This window comes from Dermacentor variabilis, chromosome 5, assembly GCF_050947875.1.
Source record: "Dermacentor variabilis isolate Ectoservices chromosome 5, ASM5094787v1, whole genome shotgun sequence".
Taxonomy (NCBI): Eukaryota; Metazoa; Arthropoda; class Arachnida; order Ixodida; family Ixodidae; genus Dermacentor; species Dermacentor variabilis.
This window is the reverse complement of record NC_134572.1, coordinates 144,061,586-144,082,014: the sequence shown is the minus strand read 5'-3', so window position 1 is coordinate 144,082,014 and position 20,429 is coordinate 144,061,586.

Here is a 20,429-nt window from a genome sequence, read left to right as displayed (position 1 = left end):
AACTTTTTCTCAGTGGTGAAATAATTCGGCTGAGTAGGGCTGAATCTATGAGTATCCTATAACCCGCAACTGCTGAGTGGGACAAAATTCCAAATCTCTTTAATACAGAACCACCCCTATAGCATAGTTTGATCCGTCCGTGTTCATCTCAAAAGATAAATTATAGGCCGGCAGGGTAAGAACTGGGTACGAGGATATACGTTGTACCGGTTTTTAATAAGCATTTCTCCATTCTATGGTCCAGACAAAAGGTACATATTTCGTTGGGAGCTCCGTCAAGCATTTGGTTGTCTTAGAGAAATCTTTAATGAAGCTCTTAAAGTGTCCTGCAAGTCCCGGGAAGACCGTGAGGGAGCGAATGCCAAGGAGCTCTAAGCTTCGTGAACATTTTGACAGACTTTTGCTTAGTGCTCTTGGTAGGCTCTTCCAAGAAAAACCACATTTGACGTAAAAATACTCGGTTTTGTTTCTAATTTTTCTCGAAATCCCCGTCACTGAACGCTTGAATAACCTTCGCCACGTGTTGGGAGACTCCCTCTTCTGTAACATACTGTTAATGTAAACATTTCAGAAGAGTCTGAAGTATGGCTTCAAAACACCGTACATCGACTTCTGAAGCCAGGCTGGAGAACTTTTCCAGCACAAATGGTAGACTAATGTATTCATAAACATGACACGGTCTGATGAATGCAGATGATGAAAACGTTTTATTTAAAGGAAAAGGGGAGGGGAACTAGGAGAAGGGTAGTCGGATTCTTATTGCGGAATTCCGTTGGCTAAGGCCGCCGCCCTAGCTCTTTCCACGAAGGCTCGCTGGTCGATGAGGGTTGAGCTGGACAGGGCTGCCTCCCATCCTTCCCACGTTGGCTGTTTTATAGTTCCTAAAGCACTATTAGCTTGGCAGGCCTATACCATATGGTACAAATCTGCTTTGAATTTACACTCGGCTGAAAAGGATTGTGGCTCTATAGCATGTAGCTTGACTGGGTTATATTAAATGACATGGTTTGTAATCTTCGTAAATGACAGACACGTGCCCATCATGCTGATACACGGCGAAACTCGTACACATGCTCTGGGAGTGTAGGAGTGCTCTTGCCGACTCTACCTCGGACGGATGGGAGAAGTCCCTAGAAGCCCGGCACTCACCGTCCAGCAGGCCCGCGAAGTGGCCGCCAGGTACTCCCTGTCGGTCCCTACGTGGGAGACGCCCGCTCCGGACTAATTGGGTCCTGCAGGACGAGACTAAAGTTTTCCAGTCAGCCTCGCAGAGGCACTTGCCAGGAGCCGTTGTTAAAGGTTGAGACGGGGAAAAACTTTGCAGTCTCCAGTCTCATTAATTATTTCGTGTACATGCAGTATCGACAGCGGGAAGAGGTCGTTCTGTTTGTTTACCTGCCTGTAGTCGGTGCGGAAACGTAATCTTCCAGCCTTTTTAGGTGTAATCGTGATCAGAGAAGCAAAAGAACATATAGAGGTGCGTGAGACACGAGCGCCAAGCATGTTCTGCAGGTCTTTCAGGCAAAGCTTCTCGTCTCTGAACATGTGGCTTTCCGCATCACTACTGTCGTTTCTGGTAGCTCAAGTGAGACTTGAAACTTTGACGTCGCTTTTGGGTACTCTCCACATAAAGCTGGTCTGGTTGCATCCGAGTGACGTCTTCTGCTGCAGTGGGCTTGCGAGGGTTTTCATCCAGGACTGAAAGAAGGCATCCAGCGAGTGGCTTGCGTTGTGAATTGGCCATCCCCGCGTAGGTGTAAACGGAGCTCTTGTATTACCGCCGGATGGGAAAACAGCATTTGGTACTCCACACCGCTAAGAACTAGGGCTTTTACGGAGGTTCTCCTGCCATGACACGTAATGAGCACATCCGTGCATTCATTGTGCACTTGTTTGTTTTCTACGTACGCGTAGACGATGACAGGATAATGTTTGGTTTTATTTACCTCTGGGATCTCGTTCTTGTTAACGGCACTGATTGACCCTCCGCTGTCGTCACTACTTTCACATCCTTTCCATTTACATGTGCGGCAACATATATCAGCTTCGCACGATCAGTGCGAAAAATTGTTTTCTGTAGGGGTGGCGAGAGGTCGTTAATCATTTTTAAAAAATATTTTCTTTTTCTTCAGTTTAGGAAAGTCTTCCACAATCGAACCAGGTTTGCCGCCTGCCTTCCGACAAGTGCCACCCCGGAACCCCCGCACTCGAAATAGTTGATTGGCATTTGCTTCAGTCGCCGCACGTTGCCTCTTCTGAACCAGTAATTGCTCCATAATTGACAGTAGGTCTTCTAGTGTTTATGGTGTACAAAGCTGAACTTGATGTTGTATCTGCTTAGGAAGTCGCAGTATGATGAGGGGCACGAGCAATGAGTCTTAACAGTGCAGAATCTGCTGCATGCTATAGCGCCCACTATTCTTAAAAATAGTTATATACAGGGTCGGACGCTTACTTGTAAGGTATTGTTCCGTCCGAACTTTGAAGCCTTTTCACAGAAAATGTCTTAAAAATTTTTCCTCCAGTCCTCCTAATGATGTCCCTCCCTTTTCTGTCATTCGGATCTCATACCAAGTCCTCACGACGCCTTCGAGATACACTCGCAAGTTCATAACCTTGTCAACATCATCCTCCCGAAGATTTACGGTCACAGGCGTATAACAGAAATGAAGCCAGACCTGAGCACTCTCTGTCAATGACCCGTCGAAAATACCCGGTTTAATAAATTCCAACTCCGAGACCGTTGAAGGCCAGTCTGCATTATGAGTTCCAATAGGCATGCTGTGGCCGCTGGCAGTGTTCTTTCCTGCAAATGAAACACATCTCGCAAAATACCTTTTGTTCTGGAAACATCTTTGTATTTTTCATAGGAAACTCCTTTTGCTTAAAGTGAGCCAATTTCCGTACACGTACGCACTCTATAAATATTCGCGACGGCCACGTCATGTTCGTGGTAAATGCTATCTATCTTGAGAGTATTGCCGCGGGGTCGTTGGAAAGCACGTATGCACGCTTGAAGAAAAACAGTCAAAACAGTCAACAGTCAAGCAGTCAGTTCACATTAACAGGCCGACTGCCCACCGTAGACGCAGTTTCCGCCGGTTCCCAGCTTGACACCATTCATATCGGTGGCCGTGATGATGACACACATTGTCCTTGAGAAAGGAGGGGTCCATCAGGTGATTAACACAGGACCGTGCAGCACACTGCGTCAACTTTGTAATAACACCAACAATAGTTAGTCTTGTGGTCGCCGTTACTGTTTATTCTCATTTCTTCCTCGACTTCTCTAAACCGTCTTCCTGCGTCATCTTCTTTCTCGTCCGCCTTACGTGTATGTATCTATTGTGACGCAGAAGTTGTCACTACGTTTATTCCGAGTCGAAGATGCGGCGAACCGATCACGGCCACAGCACGGATCCCACTCGAGAGCCAGCCCCACAAGCGATGATGAAGAACCCCATATGAACCCCACATGATGATGATTATGTACAGATGACAAAGAATAGCTTATAAATGACCACACTAAAGCTGAAACTTGTCACAAAAGCCAGGAGTACGAACTAATGTCCGGAGTAGCACTTCGTCACTAGGGCGGTAGCACACGACGCGATGAGAGGCGTCGTAATGCTGCTTGCGGTCCTGTTGCCGTGCTTCGATGTTAATGCGGGCGAGCTGGCGACGACGCAGAATGCGGGACACATATTCTTCACAGGATGATGGACATTGATTGACAGTCGGCGCGAAGAAAGAGACGTCAGGACAGGAACAGGGCGAACGACCATAGACAATGTAGAATGGCGAGTAACCGGTCGTGCGTTGAACGGCGGTATTATACGCAAAAGTCACGAATGGCGCAATTGCGTCCCAGTTTCTGTGATCCGGTTCCATGTACATGGCTAGCAAGTCTGACAGCGTGCGATGAAATCGCTCTGTGAGGCGGTTAGTTTGCGTATAGTAACTGGAGGTAGTCTTGTGGGTGGTTCCGGAGGCTCTGAGTACTTCGTCTACTAGTTGCGAGAGGAATGCTTTTCCACGGTCGCTGAGGAGGACGCGAGGAGCACCGTGGCGCAGTATTAAGGATTGAAGTATGAATGCAGCAACTTCATAGGCTGAGGCAGAACTCACACAAGTTGTTTTGGCGTTGCGTGTCAAGTGATCAACGGCTGTCACAATCCATCGTTTACCGGTCAGAGTCACAGGAAGAGGACCATACAGGTCAATGCCAACGACTTGACACTTGACTTGTTGCGACGGACAAGGAACCGGTTGCAGTTGTCCGCTTGGAGCTGATGTAGGGTGCTTTCGACGCTGGCATAGGGTGCAGGTAGCGACATACCTCGCTACACTGGTGGACAATCCAGGCCAGTAGAAACGACCTTTGATGCGGTCATAGGTTTTCTGGAAACCAAGGTGACCAGCAGTCATGTCGTCGTGAGAAGCCTGCAGGACATCAGCACGTAGAGAGCGCGGCAGGACAGTAGCCCAGCGTTGACCATCAGGGTGATAGACATGACGGTACAGGACGCGGTTGTCAATCTTAAATTGCGTCAGCTGTCGACGAAGGCGGGCGTTAGGCGGGCGCGAAGCTCCTTGAAGGTGGTCTATGATGCGCCGACAGTAAGAGTCCGCAAGTTGATGAGATTGGAAGAATCTGTTGTCGTGTGTAGGCATCTCGTCTACAGTGGCCAACAAGAAAGCATGTGAGGAGGGGTCGAGCGAAAGCTTGTCATGGATGGTAGTTGGAGGTCCATTGCATTGTGTCGTAGGAAGCGGACAGCGAGAAAGCGCGTCTGCATCCTGGTGTTCTTTCCGCACTTGTAGCTAATAGTAAAGTCGTATTCTTGCAGACGAAGGAACCACCGACCAAGCCGTCCAGACAAGTTCTTCAGCGCCGAAAGCCAGCATAATGCATGATGGTCTGTAACGATGGTGAAATGGCGGCCGTGAAGATAAGGTCGAAACTTCTGTACAGACCAAACGATATCTAGGCATTCCTGCTCCGTGATGGTGTAATTCTCTTCGGCGTTTGTCAGAACGCGACTTGCGTACGCGACGACCCTCTCCCCTAAAGTGTCGTCTAGCTGTAGGAGAATGACACCAATGCCGTGACCACTAGCATCCGTATGCAGCCCCCGCAGGGGCGTCTGCGCAAGCAGGCGTTTGGTGTGTTGCGACACCACGGACCCGAGCACAAGAGGGTTGGACCCTCCCGCGTGTAGCCGTGCGCGGCTTAGCCGTGTCTGGGGAAAGGGGGATCTTCGGGGTTGAGCCGATGCCGGGTGTTTGGACCTTTAAGGCCCCCCGGCGGAGGCAACACACCCCTTTGGCCTCTGCTTCACATAGACGGCACCCCCGGACTGACCCACCCGGGGGAAATCGGTAGTTGCCTTTTCCTGTCTCTCTCTCCCTCTAGCCTTCGTCTTTCCCTTACTTTCCACACCTTTCCTGTCTCCTTCTCTCTTCTATTTACTTCCTTCTTCTTGGCCGCAAGGGTTAACCCTGTGTGGCTATCCAACCTTGGGTACACCATATTTGGTTATAGTGGCGGCGTACGACTGGCGTAGTGCAGACTTGCATGCAAGCTCTGCCGCGTCCGTTTCGTTGGGCTCCAAAGTGGGCGGTCGGCGCTGTTGCCGAATTTATTATGCCTATTCATGGAAAATTCTTTTCCCCCATTTCCTGATCGCCCCCCTAAACGAGGGCGCACCGAAGTCTTTCAATTTTTGGGCAACCGAACATGCAACTTTCCCCGCTTTCACGTCGTCCACTCTGATCAATCTGTAAATACGGTGAGAATGATCTCACCTTTTCTGGTATTGAAAACCCTGACTGAAGTCTTTGGACCTGGCTACAAAGCGTCAAAAATGGCAAGCGGCGATCTCCTACTGGAGCTTCGTGATGAGAAACATGAAAAACTACCTAAACTAGTGTCCTTTGGCGATGTTCCGGTTACAGTTACCCCACACCGTACCATGAATACCACGCGCGGCGTCGTCTCCGATGCTGATTTGCTCGAGCTATCTGAAACTAAACTCCTGGAGGGCTGGAGTGATCAGAACGTCGTCAGTTTCAAACGAATTAAGATTAGGCGGGAAGGAAAAGAAATTCAGACAAAACACCTAATACTTACTTTCGGCTCTAGTGTTCTGCCCGACACCATCGAGGCCGGTTACCTCAAGATTCGTGTTAGGCCATTTGTGCCAAATCCCCTGAGATGCTTCAAGTGTCAAAGGTTCGGCCACAGCTCACAGAACTGTTGAGGCCGGATGACTTGTGCCAAGTGTAGTGAACACGAACACTCCTCTGAAACATGCCAGAATACCCCACACTGTGTCAACTGTGATGGCGAGCATGCCGCGTACTCGCGGTCCTGCCCGTCTTGGAAAAAAGAAAAAGAAATAGTAACCATAAAAGTGAAAGAAAATATCACTTTCAAAGAGGCACGCAGGCGGGTTTCATACCTGCCCAAGAAAAGCTTTGCCGATGTGACGCGCCAGGGGGCAGCGACACAAAGGCTTCCAGCGGCTGTCCGACCCACAGTCAGTGAGTCGGCAGTTACGCCATCTGCCCCCGCGGCGGTTGCAGCTAGGGCTGCTCCGTCAACCGAGGAGAAGGGATCATCGACCCCGAAGGTGGGCGCAGCCGAGGCTGCCTCAAACTCCCAGGTCCCTTCCAGCGCTGGCCACGGCCGGCGCAGCCAAATCCCCCAGGGAGCCCCATCGACCTCCGGGCTGGCGGGCGCAGGGGTCTTGCCCTCCAAGGCGGGACTCTCCCTGGTAACTTCTCGCTCGCAAGAGCATGTGTCCGGCGCCTCACAAGAGGCAATGGACACTACACCTATTCTCAAGGCGCACCAAGCGCCTAAGGAGCGGCGAGGCTCCCTCGAACGCTCCAGAAAGGGCAGAACCCCCGTTACAGGGCCTCGAAAGAGCTCTGTAACCTAAGCGGCATCACCTCCATTTCCGTAAACACAGCACAAATTTTTCTTTAAATATGGATACACAAATCATTCAATGGAATGTCAGAGGTCTTCTTAGGAATCTCGATGATGTGCAAGAACTTATCCATAAACACAATCCGAAAGTGCCGTGTTTACAGGAAACACACTTAAAATCAAAACACACAAATTTTCTTCGACAACACGTTACTATTCGCAAAGATCGCGATGATGCAATTATAATTCAAAAAAGCATAGCCTGTCAACGTTTGCAGCGACGAACGGCCCTTGAGGCAGTGGCGGTTCGAGTCATTCTGCTAAACAAGCTTATCACTATTTGCTCACTTTATATACCCCCACATTATAAACTAAGCAAACATGAATTTCAGTCCTTTATTGATGAATTGCCAGAACCCTACGTTGTTCTTGGCGATTTCAATGCACATAACTACCTGTGGGGCGACCCTCGTATAGATGCGCGAGGACGTCTTCTCGAACAGTTCCTCTTTTCTTCTGGTGCTTGTCTGTTGAATAAAAAGGAACACACATATTACTCTCTTGCAAATAGAACCTATTCTTCCATAGACCTTAGCATAGTCTCCCCGTCTGTACTGCCTGAACTTGAATGGGAAGTTACCGACAACCCTTACGGCAGCGACCACTTCCCTATACTGCTAAGATCACCGAAAGAAAATGAATATCCACCACACGCTCCTAGATGGAAGGTTGAGACAGCTGATTGGGAGGAATTTCGATCTCTGTCTAGTATCTCATGGGCTGACTTGTCTTCGTTAGGAATTGATGCTGCAGTCGAGTTCTTTACAGCATTCATAATAGATGTCACATCTAAATGCATATCCGAAGTGAGTGGTCTGGCATGCAAACGACGTGTGCCGTGGTGGAACAGCGAATGTAGGATCGCCCGTATGAATCAGAACAAGGCGTGGGGGTTGCTACGCGCTTCTCCCACTGCAGAGAATCTTATGAACTTTAAAAAAATAAAGTCCCAAGGCAGGCGAACCCGCCGACAGGCCAGAAGAGAAAGCTGGCACAAGTTTTTATCAAGTATTAACTCGTTTAGGGATGAGGCCAAAGCCTGGAACAGAGTGAATAGGATTAGAGGGCGGCAAACACATTCACTCCCCCTGCTAAACACACAGGGAGATACACTGCAAGACCAGGCCGACTCACTTGGGGAATATTTTGAGAGCGTGTCAAGTCCAACAAATTATACACAATCCTTTCTCAAACACAAAGAAACAGAAGAACGTAAGCCATTACCAAATAAAGGTCGAGAGAATGAGCCTTACAACCGTCCCTTTAGCATTGCCGAGCTAAGAGCTGCCTTGATCACATGCAAGAGCTCTGCACCAGGACCTGACAGAATTATGTACGACATAATTAAGAACGTACACACTGATACACAATTGACTTTACTTGCACTTTTTAACACTATTTGGGCTGCTGGATATCTTCCACTTGCATGGAGAGAAGCGATTGTGATTCCCATTCTGAAGCAAGGTAAAGATCCTTCGTTGGCGTCAAGTTACCGCCCGATAGCCCTCACAAGTTGCATTTGTAAGCTGTTTGAGAAAATGGTTAATCGGCGACTCATACATTTCCTGGAATTAAACCAAATGCTTGATCCCTTTCAGTGTGGCTTCAGGGAAGGGCGGTCTACAATTGACCACCTTGTGCGCATTGAGGGAAACATTCGCGACGCCTTTCTACATAAGCAATATTTCCTATCCGTGTTCCTCGATATGGAGAAGGCGTACGACACAACGTGGCGCTACGGAATCTTGAAAGACTTGTCGGGAATGGGCATCCGTGGCAATATGCTCGCCCTAATAGAAAGCTATTTGTCCAACCGTACCTTCCGAGTAAAAGTCGGTAATGCACTGTCACGTCCTTTTACGCAGGAAACTGGTGTACCCCAGGGAGGTGTGCTCAGCTGCACTCTTTTTATTGTTCAGATGAACACACTACGTGCTTCACTGCCACTGGCCATTTTTTATTCCGTATATGTCGACGATATACAAATAGGCTTTAAATCCTGCAACCTCGCAGTATGCGAGAGACAGGTACAGCAGGGCCTGAACAAGGTTTGCAAGTGGGCTGAGGAAAACGGATTTAAGATCAAGCCCCACAAAAGCTCTTGTGTTCTTTTTACAAGAAAGAGAGGCCTGGTTCCAGATCCTTCTGTTCAACTGAGTGGACATCAAATACCTATCAACAAAGAACACAAATTTTTAGGTATTATACTTGACTCCAAGCTCACTTTTATACAGCACATTAAATATCTTAAAGAAAAATGTTTAAGGACAATGAACTTGCTTAAAGTTCTATCCCACTCAACATGGGGTAGCGACAGGAAGTGTCCGATGAATGTTTATAAGAGCCTAATTCGATCACGATTGGACTATGGTGCCGTCGTGTATAACTCTGCCGCTCCGAGCGCACTAAATATCCTAGATCCTATCTACCATCTAGGTATCCGCTTAGCCACTGGTGCTTTCAGAACAAGCCCGATTGAAAGCTTATACGCGGAATCAAATGAATGGTCGCTCCATCTACAGAGAACTTACATCAGCCTTACATATTTCCTAAAAATACACTCCAATCATCAACATCCATGTTTTAACACTGTTAACGATATGACCTGCACTACACTATTCCATAATCGTCCTTCTGTAAGAAAGCCTTTCTCGCTTCGAGTGAGGGAGCTTAGTGATGAGATACATGTCCCACTCCCCGAGCTTCGCCTAATGCATCCAGCCAAGCTGCTACCTCCTTGGGAGTGGCAGCTGATACAATGCGACACATCTTTCATTCAAGTTACAAAGCACGCTCCTGAGGCCGAAATCAGAATGCATTTCCTAGAACTCCAGCACAAGCATTCCTGTGCAGAGTTCTACACAGACGCTTCGAAGTCAAATGCCGGGGTATCCTATGCAGCCGTCGGCCCATCCTTCTCGGAATCCAACGTACTGCATCCGGAAACAAGCATATTTACGGCTGAGGCCTACGCATTAGTTTCTGCTGTGAAGCATATAAGAAAATCAAAACTTCCAAAAGCAGCGATCTATACAGACTCCCTAAGCGTCGTGAAGGCCTTGATGTCAGTCTATACACACAAAAATCCTGTACTTAGTGAACTCTACACCGTCTTGTGTAAAGCGTACATATCTAACACATTATATGCTGGGTGCCTGGCCACAGGAGCATTGAGGATAACGTTCTGGCGGACGAGATGGCCACGTCAATCGCATCGCAAACTGTAAACCCTACCGCTGCGGTGCCTGTCACAGATCTGAGGCCTTTCTTGCGAAGGAGATTGCGGGACCACTGGCAACGCATGTGGGAAGCGGAAACGATTAATAATAACCACCTGATAAAACCACAGTTAGCACTCTGGCCCTCTACTACAAAATCGCGCCGAACAGATGTCCTATTCTGTCGTCTCAGAATAGGACACACGTTTGGCACCCATAATTTTCTACTCACCGGAAGTGAGCCTCCAACTTGTGGTAGATGCGGGGAGAGGCTGACCGTACTCCACGTCCTCCTGGAGTGTCGGGAAGCCGAATCTGAGAGAGACATTTTTCATTAGCATACCGACAGCACATTCCTCTTCATCCTGCAATGCTTCTTGGTCCAGAGCCGCTTTTTAATGCAGACACAATATTAGGTTTCATCAGAGATGTAGTCTTACATGTTATTAGCCCCATGCATTCGTAGCGCCTCCTCTCTCCAGAGGATGCCACTGCGATAATTGTCTTGCATAGCACATGCCTCCAGGCCCTTGTGTTTCAAGAGCCCTAGGGAGGCAGTATTGCTCTATCATTTCTTATAATCTGCTATATTTACCTATCGTATCATTCTTTTTAAATGCATCTAAATGTTCATAGTACAAGTCATACGTCATCGCCATAATTTTATTATACAGATTTTGCGCACTTTAGTGCGTATATTTTAAGGCCCCTTTACAGCCACGTCGCACCAACTTCATAGTAATCATAACTACATTGCAAACCCATTAGCACAGACATGGCGCTCTTTGGCCATACCTGGCCCTTGCGCCAAAAAACCCCATACATCATCATCATCCGTATGCAGCTTCATCAAAATGGCGTAGTACTGGTTTAGATGTGAGAGCGCACTTCAGATGGGCGAACGCAGATTCACATTCGGGAGACCACACAAAGGGAACACCCCTCAGGGGCGTCTGCGTCAGCAGGCGTTTGGTGTGTTGCGACACCACGCACCCGAGCACACAAGGGTTGGACCCTCCCGCGTGCAGCCGTGCGCGGCCTAGCCGTGTCCGGGGAAAGGGGGATCCTGGGTTTGAGCCGATGCCGGGTGTTTGGACCTTTAAGGCCCCTCGGCGGAGGCAACACACCTCTTTGGCCTCTGCTTCACGTAGACGGCACCCCCGGACTGACCCACCCGGGGGAAATCGGTAGTCGCCTCTCCCTGTCTCTCTCTCCTCAAACCTTCGTCTTTATCTCTCACTTTATATCTTACCTGTCTTCTTCTTTCTTCCATTTACTTCCTTTCTCCACTGCGGCAAGGGTTAAGCTTGCGTGGCTATCCTACCTTGGGTACACCATATTTGGTTATAGCGACCGCGTACGGCTGGCGTCATGCAGGCTTGTACACAAGCTCTGCCGCGTCCCCTCGTTGGGCTCCGTGGTGGGCGGTCGGCGCTTTTGCCGAACATACACATTTTCTATGGCAGCACAAACCTCTGTCGTCTATGATCGGCGTCTGAAAAAATGCCGCACCGAAGTACCATTCCATTTCTCCTTCCGGAGCAACACCCCATTTCGCGAAATCGACCTCATGGTTGCAAAACCAAGTCTTCGCTACCCCTGTCAGGTAAAAGGCGACGTGACGTAGCTTGGACGCATCGTCCCAACGGTTAGCCGAACTCACTCGGTCGTAGTCGTCCCCCGCAGGGGCGTCTGCGTCAGCAGGCCTTTGGTGTGTGGCGACACCACGTACCCGAGCACACGAGGGTTGGACCCTCCCGCGTGTAGCTGTGCGCGGCTTAGCCGTGTCTGAGGAAAAGGGGATCCTGGGATCCTTCGGCCTCGGCTTCACATAGACGGCACCCTCGGGCTGACCCACCCAGGGTAAATCGGCAGTCGCCCTTTCCTGTCCTCTCCAATCTTCGTCTTTCTCTCCCACTTTTGCATCTTTCCTGTCTTCTCTTCACGTCTTTTGCTTCCGTATTTCCTGGCGGCAAGGGTTAACCGTGTGTAATGTATCCAATCTTGGGTATATACATTAGGTTATAGTGGCTGTGTACTGCTGGCGCTGGCAGGCTGCATTTATACAGAATCTTGTCACGTCCCCGTGTTGGGCTCCATGGTGGGTGGCTGGCACAGCTGCCGAAATTTCAGTAATTTCTATGGCTTTTAGCTCATTCCCCAAGCTACCTGATCGACCTCTTTTGAAAAGAGGCCGCACCGATGAACCCTTCAACTTTTTCGCCAAGAGCAAAGATATTTTCCCACATTGTCACGTGATCCATACCGAAACGAACCAAAGGACTGTAAGAACGCTTTCTCCATTTGTTGTTGCAAAGTGCCTCACTGACACACTGGGCCCTGGATACAAAATTACTAAAATGGCTAGTGGCGACCTCCTCCTTGAAGTTCGTGACAAAATACAACACGACAAATCGACAAATCTTGTTTCATTTGGTGAAACTCCAATTTCAATAACCCCTCACCGTTCCCTCAACAGCACAAGAGGTGTAGTTTCAGAGCAGGACCTTCTAGAACTGACTGAGGCAGAGCTCCTAGAGGGCTGGAAGGAGCAGCATGTCACTAATGTGCAACGAATCAAAATCCGCCGAGATGACAAGGAAATACCCACAAAACACCTGATCCTTACCTTTTGTACCAGCACTCTCCCTGAAAGCATCGAAACAGGCTATATGAAAATTACTGTCAGACCGTACATACCAAATCCACGACGATGTTTCAAATGCCAAAGATTCGGCCACGGCTCTCAGAGCTGCCGAGGCCGTACCACCTGTGCAAAGTGCGCGTCCCATGACCACCCTGCGGACAACTGCAACGACCCACTTCACTGTGCAAACTGCGACGGTGAACACGCCGCCTATTCTCGCTCCTGTCCTTCATGGAAGAAGGAAAAAGAAATCATAACACTTAAAGTAAAAGAAAATATCTCATTCAAAGAAGCGCGCAAGCGTCTTTCTATTGCACAGGGACCTACATTTTCCAATGTGGCACGGCTGGGGGCACGGCCACAACGGTATTCGGCGGCTGTTAGGACCACCCAGAGTGGACCGGCGGCATCGCCACCCGCCCCCACTGCGGGACCAGCTAGTGCTGGCCTGCCGCCCAGCAAAATCCAGCAGCCCTCAGGGTCTGCTGTCTCTAGTTCTTTAAGGGCCTCTGCACGCGTAGAGAAGCCCGAAACACCCGCGAGCGGACACCGCGAGCGGACATCCAACGCCTCGGCGGAGGCAATGGATACATCACAAAGTGCGTCGGCGTCCCAGACGCCGAAGGCTCGGTGCAGTTCTCAGGAGCGCGCCAAAAAGGACAGAACCTGCATCACAGGGCCTGGAAAGAGCCCTGTGGTCTAAAGTAGCTTCTCTCTCCTAAACACACAGCACATATCAATAACAACATGGATACATCAATATTACATTGGAACGTTAGAGGTCTCCTCCACAACCTCGACGACGTCAAAAAACTCATACATAAATATAATCCCAAGGTGCTGTGTGTACAAGAAACACAACTAAAACCAACACAGTCAGCCTTTCTGACGCAATTCGCCATTTTTCGGAAGGACCGTGACGATGCCAACACCTCTTCCGATGGTGTAGCAATAATAGCTGATAACTCCGTTGCATGCCGTGCTCTGGAACTTCAGACACCTCTTGAGGCAGTTGCAGTTCGGGCCTTATTGTTTGGAAAACTAATTAGCATTTGTTCTCTCTACATACCGCCTAACTTTCGGCTCCATCGAACAGAACTCGAGGGATTAATAGATGCCCTGCCAGACCCATACATATTGGTTGGGGATTTCAATGCACACAATATTCTTTGGGGGGATACCCGATGCGATGCAAGAGGTCGAATAATAGAACAAATCCTGTTTTCTTCAGGCGCCTGCGTGCTAAATAAGAAACAACCAACATTTTACAGTCTTGCACATAACACATACAGTTACATAGACTTAAGCATAGTATCCCCGACCTTAGTACCCCGTTTAGATTGGAATGTTATTCAGAACCCCTATGGCAGTGACCATTTTCCTGTGATCCTCCAATCTACAAAAGAACATGATCCTCTCCCATAGGCCCCCTCGATGGAAGATTGCATCTGCAGACTGGGAAAAATTTAGAACTCTTACGTATATGCGTCAAAACGCTCTTAACGATTTTAATATAAACGACGCTGTTGCTTATTTTACCGCTTTTATGATTGACGCCGCATTCGAGTTTATCCCACAAACAAACGGGACCCCGAAGAAAAGGCGAGTGCCCTGGTGGAACGAGGATTGCAGGAATGCACGGAAAAAACAGAATAAGGCCTGGAACATGCTGCGCCGCTCTCCAACAACAGAGAACCTTGTTAACTTCAAACACATAAAGTCCCAAGGCAGACGAACACGGCGCACGGCTAAAAGGGAAAGCTGGGAAAAATACATCTCCGGTATTAACTCCTACAAACAAGAAGGAAAAGTATGGAGTCGGCTGAAAAAATTAGTAGGCCACCAACCTTACCTCCTGCCTTTGGTCGATGTCCAAGGCAATAACCTTGAAGACCAGGCTAACGCCCTTGGACAGCATTTCGAACATGTGTCCAGCGCCGAACATTATTCGGAGCTTTTCCACAAACTAAAAGAATCTGCAGAAAGCAAGCCGGTCAATAGAAAGTGTCAAGAAAACGAACCTTACAACAGTCCCTTCAGTGTTATGGAATTCAGAGCATCATTAAACACTTGTCAAAGCTCTGCTCCCGGAGCCGACCGAATTATGTATGAGATGATAAAGCATCTGGACTCTAGCGCTCAAATGGCTCTGCTGTCCCTCTTTAACACTGTTTGGGTAACTGGGTTCCTTCCACTGGCATGGAGAGAAGCCATTGTAGTACCCATTTTAAAACAAGGTAAAGATGCATCCTCAGTGGAAAGTTACCGTCCCATTGCTTTAACAAGTTGTCTTTGCAAATTTTATGAAAAAATTATAAACCGCAGGCTCTTACATTTCCTTGAAGAGAACAAACTGCTCGATCCTTATCAGTGCGGCTTTAGAGAAGGCCGTTCTACAACAGATAGCCTTGTTCGCATAGAAGCAAACATCGGCGAAGCTTTTATACACAAACAGTTTTTTCTGTCTGTCTTCCTCGACATGGAAAAAGCTTATGATACAATGTGGCGGTTTGGAATATTACGAGATCTTTCAGAAATTGGTGTCCGCGGGAATATGCTCAACATAATAGAAAGCTACTTAACAAATCGCACGTTCCGCGTTAGAGTTGGGAATGCTCTGTCCAGGCCATATACACAGGAAACTGGGGTGCCGCAGGGAGGCGTACTCAGCTGTACGCTTTTCATCATAAAAATGAACTCCTTACGTTCAGCAATACCACCCGGCGTGTTCTACTCCCTATATGCTGATGATATACAGATCGGTTTCAAGTCGTGTAACCTCGCAATCTGTGAACGACACATCCAGATTGGACTGAACAAAGTGTGTAAATGGGCCAGAGAAAATAGCTTTAAAATCAATCCGAATAAAAGCTCATGTGTGTTGTTCACACGAAAGAGAGGACTGACCGCAGATCCCAATATAGACTTAAATGGACAGCGCGTACCTGTAAACACAGAACACAAATTTCTAGGCATTATTCTGGATAAAAAATTAACTTTCATTCCCCACCTAAGATATCTTAAGCACAAATGCCTAAAACAATGAACATTCTAAAAATCTTGTCGCATGCAACATGGGGCAGTGACAGGAAATGCCTGATGAATGTCTACAAAAGCCTTATACGTACACGCCTAGACTATGGGGCCGTGGTTTACCAGTCTGCCACCCCAAGCGCCTTAAAGATTCTTGACCCTATTCATCACTTAGGTATCCGCCTGGCTACCGGTGCCTTCAGGACGAGTCCTGTGGAGAGTCTCTACGTTGAAGCCAACGAGTGGTCGCTTCATCTTCAGAGGTCGTACTGCAGTTTCCTTTACTTTCTGAAAGTTAACGCGAACCGCGACCATCCGTGTTACGAAACCATAAACAACCTTACATCTGCAACGCTGTTTGATAATCGACCTGCAGCTAGAGAACCATTTTCTCTGCGCGTTAGAAAACTTTCTGAGGAAATGGAAGTTCCGGCTCTTGAGCAAAACCTTATGGCCCCAGCAAAGCCACTGCCGCCGTGGCAGTGGCAGCACATACAATGCGATACATCCTTCATAGAAGTTACAAAACACGCTCCAGAGGCACACATAAGAATGCATTTCTTAGAACTCCAGCACAAGTACCCGTACACAGAATTTTACACTGACGCTTCGAAGTCGCACGCTGGCGTTTCCTATGCAGCTGTCGGCCCATCGTTCTCCGAATCCAACGTTATGCACCCGGAAACGAGCATCTTCACCGCAGAGGCTTACGCAATACTGTCTGCTGTCCAACAAATCAAGAAAACAAAGCTACAGAAAGCCATTGTATTTACAGACTCCCTATCTGTCGTAAAATCTCTGATATCACTCAAGAACCTCAAGAATCCCATACTCATTAATCTATATTCACTCCTGTGCAAATTATATTCGTGTAATAAACAGGTCATAGTATGTTGGGTGCCTGGGCACAGGGGCATCGAGGGCAACACGCTCGCTGATGAAATTGCCACATCCATTACAAAAAAAGCTGGCAACCTTTCCATAGGTATCGCACCTTCAGACTTAAAGCTATTTTTGCGCAAAAAACTTAGAAGGCATTGGCAACAGATGTGGGATACCGAAACTTCCAATAAACTCCATTTAATTAAGCCACACTTAGGAAATTACGCACCAATAACAAAAACAAGGCGAACTGAAGTCATTTTCTGTCGCCTTAGGATAGGCCATACCTAGGGCACACACTCTTATCTCTTGACCGGTAGCGAAGTTCCAACCTGTTGTAAATGTGGCGAAACACTGACCGTCCTCCATGTCCTTCTGGAGTGTCGGGAAGCGGAATCTCAAAGAAAAAAGCACTTCCGTCTAGCGTACCGACAGCAGATCCCTTTACACCCATGTATGTTCCTTGGTGCTGACCCGCTTTTTAACCCAAAAACAGTTTTTAACTTTTTACAGGATGTTGACGCATTACAAATACTAGGCCCACAAGTTTCGTAGCACGGCCTCTAATCAGAGGCTCCTGCTGCGAAAGCAGCGCTTTGTATAGCACTTGCCTCTGGGCCCTCTCAGTTAAGGACCTTATTGAGGCAGTAGTGCTACTGACATATATGCATTTTTAGTACCTCACACCTTCATGGTATAACTTTTAGGTTAACAGCACACCTCACAAGTCATTGTCATTATGTTAACATGTTTATACCCTGCTTCTTGTCTTATGCCTGTATACAGCCACACTATCTCATCATAGACAGCCACCATACCCTTTGTTGTTTCTTTTCTCACCGAGTACATAACACCATTGCTTGGCGCTCTTTGGCCATGACTGGACTTTGCGCCACAAAACCCTATACATCATCATCATCATCGTCGTAGTCGTCCAGCCAATCCTCGACGTCTTCACCGCGAAGTCCAGCAAACAGATGGGGATCACGCTGGTGTCCACTGACAATCCAATACGGGGAGGCTGGGGTAGCCGAGGCCGAGATGGTGGACGTAAAAGTGCCTGTTGGCTCGTCCTGCGGCATGCTGGCGGACAGCTGGCACAATCGGCGACCTGATCGAAGCTCCAGGAGGTTGAGCGGGCACTCGGAGGACGGAGGAACGAAAAGCACACTTCACCACTTGTGACGCAGCAGCTGTCACTACGTTTATTCCGAGTCGAAGATGCGGCGAACTGATCACGCCCACAGCACGGATCACACTCCCACGCCCCACAAGCGATGTTGAAGAAGAACCCCATGTGAACCCCACATGATGATCATCATGTACAGATGACAAAGAATAGCTTATAAATGGCCACAGTATGTATGTATGTATGTATGTATGTATGTATGTATGTATGTATGTATGTATGTATGTATGTATGTATGTATGTATGTATGTATGTATGTATGTATGTATGTATGTATGTATGTATGTATGTATGTATGTATGTATGTATGTATGTATGTATGTATGTATGTATGTATGTATGTATGTATGTATGTATGTATGTATGTATGTGTGTGTGTGTGTGTGTGTGTGTGTGTGTGTGTGTATGTATGTATGTATGTATGTATGTTATGTATGTACGTATGTATGTATGCAATGCAATTCGCAATGCTGTGTATTCGCTGGCTGCATTTCATGACACAGTAATAATAGGACACAAAAGAAACGAAACACAGACAGGCGTTCACCCGCCGTGGTGGCGAGTCGCTTTGGTGTTCCACTGCTAAGCCCGCGGACGCGCGATCGAACCCCTGCCCCGGAGGCCGTATTTCCCGCATATCGAAAAATTTCCGGATGCCATGCACTGGGTGCACGTTAAAGAACCCCAAAAAGAAGTGAGGCGTGCAGACAGGACACAAGAGTAGAGAAGGGGACAACACGAACGCCGACTATCAACTGAAGGGAGCACTGAGGCGAAAAAAGAAGGAAGACACAAAACTCATCTGCGCATGCTCAGGAATGGTAACACCACATGTCAGTCGGGTACATGTGCCGGTCTACGTGAGAGATAACTGTTAAGGCGCTTAATCTCTTCCTTATGTAAAGTAATCGAAGGCTGACTAACGCACGCACTTCCACCATTATAGATATGCCATACCTCTACCATAAGACGCGTATCTTCATTTTTATGCCTGTACAATGTCGCGCATTCATCCAACTCTGGCGTGCAGTTACAATCTCGGCAATGTAACGAAAGATTAGAAGGCGATCCACCAGTTAACGAACTTTTAAGTTCCACTAGTCTCTGATTGATACACCGTCCCGTTTGCCCTAAAAAGGTCGTTAAAAGGCCGTTTGCCCTAAAAAAAGGTCTTTTTTCGCCTCAGTGCTCCCTTCAGTTGTTAGTCGGCGTTCGTGTTGTCCACTTCTCTACTCTTGTGTCCTGTCTGCACGCCTCACTTCTTTTTTGCATAATGAATGCTTAACAACTAGCTCAGCTTTCTGTCGTTCTAAAGACCCCCAGATGGTCAAAGTCAATCCGGAGTACCGTACTACGGCGTTTCATAACGATATCGTGGTTTTGGGGGATCTTGGCACGTAATACCCCCGGAATTTAATTTCTACTACAGCCGCTTTTGCGCATGTTTTCTTTTTTCTGGTATCCTTTTTTTTTCTTCTGCGTCACTTCGCAACATGCCCTTCCACGATGATGAACAAACAAGCCCACATCGTCACCCTCGCCGCATTAGTTCATGTTTTGTTTTTTTCTTTCTACAATGACTACAACTGAAAAAAACTTGGTGCGCATTTGATGCGCGCTCTCTTCCTTTACCCCCTAGTGTTGTAGGTCACGTGAAAGCCGAGTTGTGGAGGTACGGCACGATGAAATGGTAAAGGCAGCAGCAGCGCGGGAGCTTCGCTAGCGAAGGGTGGCCGGGTATCGTCATGGTCCCTTCTAGTTTTCGATACCGTGCGCGTGTTTATTAAACGAATCTTTACCGTAGTTTATACTGCCCCCAACGAAGTAGTCACAGTTTCCTCTTACGAACTGTCCGCACTCCAGACTCCGTCACCCGTTTCATTGCAGTGCGAATGGCGTCGTGAGTTTGTCATTGTCCGTTTCCATCCTGCGTTGTCGTTGTCGTCGTCGTCTTCATCGACATCTCGTACAGTTCGTGCAGTTTAAATCACAGTGAAGCAGTTCTGCACAAAGTTGGAGCGATAGGAAGCTGCGCCGCGAGAGTAACTGTTGTCGAAATAAATGGTGTGAGGGGGAAGGGACAACACGCTTATTTTCCAACTTATTATACACATTTTATGGGAAGCGTGCGCACTTAAATAACTATGAGTGCCATTTAGAGACGGCACGAGCAGCAGCTGCAAACTTTAAACAGCAGAAACCGACATTGTTTTCGGACGAGCGACTTTTTCAGCGACTTGGCTGCTGCCAATATCGCCAGCTGCAGGAACTTGTGTGAATAAACTTGCTCGAAGCACGTAGCCATCTGATATATAATGCATATTGCACTGCTACTGGAGAACGGTGCATGTACAATCAAAATTTATTTTTTTTGTGATTTTTTTTTGCATTCGTCCGCCCGAAATTCGTGAACTTTACGAAGGACTCGGAAAAGTTGCGGAGTATGCGTATCTACCGCAGTGC